This window comes from Seriola dumerili, unplaced genomic scaffold (assembly GCF_002260705.1).
Source record: "Seriola dumerili isolate Sdu_G_001 unplaced genomic scaffold, Sdu_1.0 BDQW01000230.1, whole genome shotgun sequence".
Lineage (NCBI taxonomy): Eukaryota > Metazoa > Chordata > Actinopteri > Carangiformes > Carangidae > Seriola > Seriola dumerili.
The window spans coordinates 1,546,002-1,554,904 of NW_019174485.1; positions in this window are offsets into that span (position 1 = coordinate 1,546,002).

Below are 8,903 nucleotides of genomic sequence, written 5' to 3' on the forward strand. Positions count from 1 at the left end.
AGACTGAGGTAACAGGTGACAACTGGGAGCTGTCTAAGCCCTGGGGACATCTCACCAACCTTATTCAAATTATGTGTGTCTTATACCATAAATAAAATTAATAATTAATAATAATTTTTCAGTATCAGGCACAGGTCTGCATAATGCAAGCACAAAGCCCACATCATGACAATAGGCAGGATGTGATGTCAGAAACAAAACAAATATTGAGCTACATTAGAGAGTGCTGGAAAGGTACGGGAAATGGACTGATAAAGATGCAGCGGCCTACATGAAAACGTACAAAATGGGAGGAAAGGAGTGATGGAACTGATTAGTTTAAATATTGATTAATCTCTCAATCCTGTTTTTAAATTGATGAAGTACTCATCTACTCACTCATAAAATCACAGAAAACAGTAAAAAAAAAAAAAAAAAAAAAAAAAAATCACATTCAAATTGCTTGTTTTGTCTGACCAACAGTGCAAAAACCAAAGATATTGTTTACAATAATATAAAAAGCAACCAAGCCTCTTGAGAAGCTGGAATCAGCAATCAGTTTTTTAGTCGTTTTATGTCATAAGTGACAAGCAATTTATCAGTTATTAAAGTTGTATGTGATTAACTGACTAATTACAGCGCTAGGAAAGAGTATGGTGTTGAGATGAGTTGGAGGAGAACAAATAGGAAAGACAGCTTATCAGCTAGACAGTATTAGACATAAAATAGATGAAGAGGAGGAAAAGAGCATGGGAAACAACAGGCCGGTGCACAGGGGACCTTAATGTCACCCTGACAACTGGGAGAGCTATATCTGGACAGCAACTCCACATGAAAAGAAAGTGGTCACAAAAAGCCAAATACCAGTCACTCACTCTCTTAAGGGCGATCTACTCTGCACAGTCACTTAAATCTGATCCAGGAGCTTATAAGGGGCACACAAAAACTTTGGTTCAAAACATCTGACCTGTACGCCAACCTGATCACCTGGTATATCTTTGACATTTATGCAAAAATAACAACTTGTCTAACTCTGAGTTAAAAATTAGGCAAATGCATAGAGAGTCAGGCTGCTGAGTTACTGACTGTCATGACCCTTAAAACAGCGATCCAGAGGGAAGGTTAAAATAATTATCCCCGACTGCAAATTCCCATCGGCAAAATCAAAAGCTTTTGGCTTTAAAGAGTGCCGTTAAGTTGCTGATACAGTAAAACAACAGATGCATAGGAGGGGACTTAATGCAATGCTAACCTGCATTTTGAATCCAACTGAATTAATTTTAATATCTTAAAAAACATATTTTTGTCTTTAAGTAGCAACCAGATTGGCTTTTTAATCCGACGTCTGCTGCAAAATTCCCTCTCTTAGACAACCCACAGTCCTGAGTTTTGAAGAACAGCCTCTGAATGTGTAACTGAAATCTGGAAGAGACAAACTAAAGGAGTGTATGTTTACTGATTAAACTGTTTTACCTTCATTGTGTAGCAGGTTACTGGTTATGAACATACTATCAACTTTAAAAATCCTTTAGAGAGATTATTTACTAAATGGGAAAATGATTATTTGCCCTGTAGATATTTGAGTCTGTTTCTCTACACTTAACCTAAAAACCTTCACTGATAAGTGATTAAGTTGAACAAGCAAAAAAAGGTAAAACAATGTTTGAAGGTACAAACTCTTCAGTCAGCATCATCTACCATGAATGCCAGTGTCTTATATTATGAGTGCTATTACATAACTTCTCAAACTAATTGTGTTTTCGGTATTTGTTGTGTTGTGTTCAGAAACAGCTGAACGTAAAGCAGGGAAGGTAAAAGAGGAAGTCTCCTTCATATTGTCACATCTGACTGTTCAGAGACAAACTTAAAACTTCAAAAAGTCAGATCAGAAAGTGAAACCGCCTCAGGACATCTAATCAGCAGGGTTGGTTCAAAGGTACAAAGAGACAAGCCTGGAGCAAAATTTAAAAATGACACATAAATTATTTACTTGTTTTGCCAAACAAAGTGGCACAATTAGGCAGACAAAACATTCTTTCATTTCGTTCAGCTTTGTTGACATGACAAGTATTAGGAGGTCGGAAAAACAAACAGGCAAAAGCTTCTGTGCTGGATCAAGGCTAATCAACACAGACAGAGTCCAGCAACCGACACCGAGACAGCATGCTAAAATGCTAATAACACTGGACAAGCCCACCAGCTTTAGTACTTATTAAAAAACTGAAACAGATTTACCGCGCTGCTGCAGCAGGTATCTTAGCATGTGATGATCTGTGGAGAAGAGGTACCGTCTTCTTTAGTATATCCCCATCAAATTAAATCATTTCTGCTGCTAGTGCTGTTTTACTGGCCGGCTCCTGTCCTGAGCGTGTCCTGTCATAAAGAGTGAGGGAGAGAGCAACAGTGAGGCCGGGGGGAGGTGGGGCTGAAGGAGGAATGAGAGAGGAGGAGGAGGGACATACGGAGAAAAGGCGTGCTGGTTTATTATGGTGTGCCCAGGACACAATGAATACACAGAAGCAACTTAAAAGAAGAACAAGACAGTGATCTGTGAGTGAGCGATCGTCCAGGTTATTGTGATACAGCAGCAGGTCAGGATTTCCCTCTTCCTGATGGACACATTCATTTGCATCAGTCACTGCAAAGCTCCTCTGGTTTCTACTGTACAGCCAAATTAGATTTACAGCTATAGTTCAGCCTTTATCACAGCAACAATGCCGAGTCTGTTTTCCAGCACCGCTGTTCACTGATTTACAGACAGTAATCAGTGATTATGTATAAATGAAGAAACTACACTTTCTTCGTCAAAAAGGCCTTTTCTACATTGAACAGATTAATCTTGTAGAGGTCTTATCCTCTTTACACATTTATGGATGTGTCGTTTGTTTGACTATAACATGAAAGATTCCTCAGACTGTCTTACCTTGGCATTGTTTGGACCTGAATTTTCCATGACTGTTTACACTTGGAGGGAATTTACAGTATATTGACAGCAAGTTTAAACTTCATCTTCGGGGAGTAATGAAAACACAGATATTTATTTATAGACAAAAGCAGTAGTGTGTGCAGAACAAATTTAACATGCAGCTCACAGAGGCAACTACTGTTGGTTAAATCTGGCTTAACTTAATGCTGGGGATAAAACACTGTACTGGTTCAGTCACAACAACAAATAACAGACAAGAATACTGGAAACATATGAACACAAAAAAACTAACACCAATACTATCCAACTGTCTTCCCTTATGTTCTGTTTAACCATCACACTGATGTAGGACAATCTGGTTATTTTCACAATTTTAACAACAATTGACATTTGTGGTTAGTTCAGGTCTGCATGTTTACACTGTAATTTTAGGTCAGTTTCATTTAAGGATCGCATGTTCACCAAAAAAGGGCATTGTACTTTCTTATGGATCTTCCCCTTGTTCTAAAATAGAAGCAAGACTGCCACCTCCTCCGTTATCTAACATGAAACCTGATACAGCCATGATATCACAAGAAACAGCTAAAATATTCAATTACATCACACAAGATGTTGTCCAAAAAGTAAGGAGCTTGAAATTCTTCAACTATGCTGAACTCTCTGAGCTGAATTTGTTCTTTAAGGAAGCACACATTTGTTTTTCAGTCTCTATGATGAAGGACAGAAATGTGAAAAAGATCAAGGGAGATCTGCAAGAAAGTGATGCACTTTTTCTCCATTTTTCTACTGAGGCTAAAATTACGATTGAAGTTAAAACTGAGAAAACATTGTAGTAAGATTATATAGAGGTGGAAACAAACTCTGTCAACTGGATGTAGATATGCTGTGATTTAGCTCAAACATCTAAGTAAACTGAAAGCAAGGGAAAACAGTAAGAGATAACAATAATGATGTTGGTAAGAGTATGTCATTTGTATGTAAATTAAAATGAATTCAATTCTGTATTTTTTTCAGGTCTGTACTGTATTGTTTATGCTCAAGCAGGTCTTGAACACTGTGTCACATAAAATGGTCTCACAAGACTCTGCCATCCAGTTTTGTTTTATATAATCAGGAGAAATTAACCTTTAAAAAAATAGAGGGAGAGAACAAGTGACCAGTGTTTCCTCTAGGATTTTTTCAGTGATCATATGAAACCAGTGTTTCAGTGCCAGTGCCAAATTTATTCTTTTTTAAGGATAATTAAGTTTTTTGGCTCTAAAAGAAGTGTAATCCTGTGCTTCAATATCCCATAGCTAGACTTGAGTTTAGTTTGTGTTAAGTTAGCAGTGTTTTCCATTCTGCCATTGTGATGTCAAATCTCAACCAACTGTTTTGCACACACGTTGAGTAATGTGCAGTTTACACACAAAGGTGGCATTCATGTCCCATCAGCTTATGTGTGTACAGAGGGTGCACCTTCTGTCAGTCTCTGTTGTCTGACTCTACAGTATAAATAAACGTATATTCACAAGCTACTGTTACTGCAAGACCACCACCTGCAGGATTAACAACAGGGATTTGATTTTTTTTAATCTGAAGCATTTGAGTCACAAGTGTTTTGACAGAGGAGGGTTTGAAGATGAAAAGCGAGGTTTTACACTTACAGGCTTTAATGGTTACTGAAAAAGAGACTGTGTTTAACACACTTCTGTAAAGTAACGACAGCTATGACTAAAACTCATATTGTCAAGACCTGATAGTTACTCAATAATCCCAATGTTCACATTAAGGCGACAGTTATCAGTTTGATGGACAACTTAATTAGCGAAACCACCGGAGGTGAAGCCGAGCGTAACTTGCTAGCTATAAACATATGTAAAACAAGACATTTTTAACTCTTAGCAACTGCTTCATTCACTTCTGACCAAAGTGTCGCCGAAGTTTTTGTTAAATTTAAGGTGCTAGTCAAAAGGTTGGTGTTTTGGAGGATGTTAAAAAAACTGGACAACTACAGTCGTATCATAAACACGTCCACCCACGGAGGAGGAAACCCACCCTGCAGCCTTGTGGAAATTTCCCTGCACCAAGTTTGGACAGTTTAAGAAACAAACACCACAGCGACAGGTCTACAATAGAACTGTGTATGAAATGACCCTGATGGGTAAAGAAAGAGGAAAGGGTTAAACTTACATGTTCGGTTCTTCCGTGTCTGTTCAAGGTCGTAGTCGGCGCTGGAGTCTCCCTCAGCAAACTTGAAACTCAGCTGTCACAACGGCTGGTCCGCTCTGAGATCCATTTGGTCATCTTGAGAGCGAGGCATCATGGGATATGTAGTTCTGTAAAGAAATGCTTTTTTTAAAATTCCATCACACAACAGTGGAGATTATAAAAAGTAAACCATTCATGATTCATCTTTTGTTGTTTTTGTTAATAAAGAGGAAACCTGAGGCTCTGACATTGTCTGTTGTACACTCAGAAGTCCACATAAAAGTTTTGGTTGTCAGGTTTCTCAAACCTGAAGGGATATCCTGACTCTATAACTTGCCTTATCATTCTTCTGCATGTAACATATATGGGAGGGCAACAGACCCTCATGTGGAAACTGAGCAAGTCTATACCAGCAACTGGTCACATGAAAAGTATTTTAAGCCAGAGAACTCACATCACACCTTGTGGATATTTATGATTAACCTATCTAATCATACAGATTGAGCCTCCACAGAGGTGACAAACTTTCATCCCTAAAATTTAAAGACTATGATCTGATTTAAAATCTGATAACAAATAAAAACTGATAAGCTATAATTTAACAGATGCAATAGATCTCACAGAAGTTGATGGTTTACTTGCATATCTTAACCAGACTCCCTTTGGAGCAGAGACCTCTACAAGCCTGACATCTGTCTGATTGTTAGGTGTGCCATTACAAGAACATCTGCAGTTATTTTTAGCTGCCTCTCTTACTTTATCTGGATCCTACCAAACCAGCAAGGACGCCCATGTGTGACTGGAGCAAATGCTGAGCTATTTTAACCCAGAGAGCCATGCACCAAACCCGCCTGAGAATGTGAACAGACATAGTATGCACCCTCAAACTCACACACACACACACGCACACACACACACACACGCACACACACACACACACGCACACACACACACACACGCACACACACACACACACGCACACACACACACACACACACACACACACGTACACATCTGATCTGGCCGAAACAGATGCTTCTTGTCTTGCTGAGCATAGCTTCATTGTGTGAGTCTCTGTCTACCTCTAGTGGTAAAAATCTGAATGAACTGAAACAAAGAAAGATCATCTGGTTCAAAAGGCCTTTTGTGGATATCTTTATAAAATGAATGTATGAAAATGAAGAACTCTAATTTTAGACACGAAAGTATTCATTTACTATCAACCTGGCAGTTTTGTCTAACCAAAGCTTTATATATTATTGGATTAAATGCCTCTCTGTACAAAAGAGCTGGCAAAACTATTTTTCTTGTTCTGGTCAAAGGCTCTATGACAAGCAGGTACATGAACTTTGAGTGGAGATTTTTTTTTTTTGCCAACTACTGTTTCCAAAGTAAAAAACGAACTGTCGAGCTCAGCTTTTTTAGGTTTGGTAAATCCTGTGATTCTAGGATGAAATCTGGACAAATGAAAAACAAGCACTTTGGTTTTATTTTATTCACGTCCACAGTAAACAACACACAGCCAGAACAACAGGTTTTAATAATCAAAGGACAGACTATCTCTCTCCTGGTACAGGTGGTCGGCTGCAGCTCAATCGTTTCAAAATATTCCTCAGTGGGCAGCCAACACTACAGTCTCTTCCATTTGTAGGTGATGATTAATAATTTACCACAGCCTCCATCAGTCCACTGAGCTAGTGGTCTGCTCCAGGCCACTTCCTCTCCCAAGGACAATGGGGCCATTTCCTGTGGGGCGTGAGGCAGAGGACCAGAGAGAGCGAAACAGGCGAGTATTGTACAGCAGGGACATCATATCAGTGTGTCCTGCCCTTGGAATGAAAGACAGACTTGGCCATACAGGGAGATTCATGGTCTGTTGGACTGGGAGGTTACAGGGCAAGACTGGAGCCATGTCTGCCAGACACCAGTGCAGACATCTTTTTGACTCCCGCCTACAGGATATCCAGTGAATTTCTCTGGACATTTATCTGACTTTGTAAACATATTTGTGCAGTGTTATTTCACAGAGACAGAGAAAAAGAACATATGGAGAACCTTCTGCATGTGAGTTCAATTATGTGAGCAAGCAGCCTCAGTGAGACTGAACAGCTTCAACACAAAAACATCTCTGTAACAAAAAATGGACAGCAACGCGTCTACATTATCAAAATGTGATATTAAATCAGTGCTGAAACCAAAAAGACAGGTGGTTTTGACTGGGCCAGCGTGAGCTGCAGTCCCACACGAATCCCACTCTTTTAATTCTTGGCTAATTTTCAAAATAAAGAGACTGCTGTGTTCAAAACAATAGTACCATTCATGTAACTGCAGCCCCTGTGTCCACTATCCAGTAATATCTGAGAAAGCCAACACAAGTCAAAGACACGCAAAAATACAAGACCGGGTTACAGTTTTGACAAAAAAAAAAGTAGATTCAGATGCTCAGGTTTGGGGATATGAAAGCACTGTCCCATTAATCTAATAAACATGAAGCCCCTCAAGCCACACATGAAAACCCAAGAAGGTCAATTGGGCCTGAAGTGATATTCACTTACTCTGACAAACATAATGGCCTATATAACCAGCAGCAGCCCAGCATGCCTTGTCCCCCTCCATCCCTGTCTCTTTTAGTCTAGGAGGCACAGATGATGACTGTCACAATGGCCACATAAGAGGGACTTGTGACAGTTCGCCCCAAGGCAGGACATAGAATACAGCCTGACCTATCTGAGCCTGTCATCCATTCTGATCCTCGCAGGCAGCCAGACAAGTTTCTGTGCACACTTTATTGCTGTTTCAGACTGAAGTGCACCACGTCTATTTTTTTTCAACTTTACTATCCTAAAATGGGTAAGCAACAAACAGACACACACCTTTGGCAGCCTTAAGTATTTTTCAAACAAGTTTTTCTTTCCTCTGTGCAGGGAGGAGCACAGACATGGTCTCAGCGGTGCACTTAGCCAGTCGCTCCGCTCTTTAGCAAGAGTCATTCTAAAAAAGTCAGTTTAGCCTCAATTATGGGACCTCTCTGAACTTTCCATGTGCATTCATTAGAAACTTCATGTTTTGAATTCCTTACAGCTCTGTATAGGCTATACATGTATTTATGAATACATTTCTGTATCTGCATTTCTTTAAATTCTGACATGTAGGACTGTCGCCAAATGCTTTAAAACTAAGTTAAATGGAAAGTTTGCCATTAAAGTTGCCCATGAAGTTTAAAGGATTATTTGATTAGTCTATTGACAGAAATTGAATCAGTAACAACTTTTATAATAGATTAGTCCCTTTTTCTTTGCAAACGTGAATATTTGCTGTTTTTCATCTTCTATAGCTAACTGAATATCTTTGGCTTTTGGACTGTTGTTCTGAGCAAACATGCATTTTGAATAAACTTGGGCTTTTACCTATTTTTAGTATTTTCTGGTCTTTTATAGGCCAAATGATCGATTGAGAAAGCGGTTTGCAGATTGACTGAAGCTGTTAGTAATAGTTAATTTCATCTCTTGCCACTAGGACCAATATTTTGGTGAATTTTGCTGATTTCACAATCCATTTCTTCAGAACAAACTGTGAATCAGGAGATATTTTTAACATAACACAAAGGCTCAAAATGCCAAGAAGAGTAGAAACAATGCAATACAAATCTATCTATCTAATTTAAATATGGTAAAATTGCGCTTGCTCTCTCTCCCAGACAAGGAAGAGATCGAACCAGTGTACCAAACACCTATGATCGGTCCACTGTATCAAACACATGACACAGACGCACGCCATCGGTTCAATCTGTTCCTCTGTAAGTCATGTG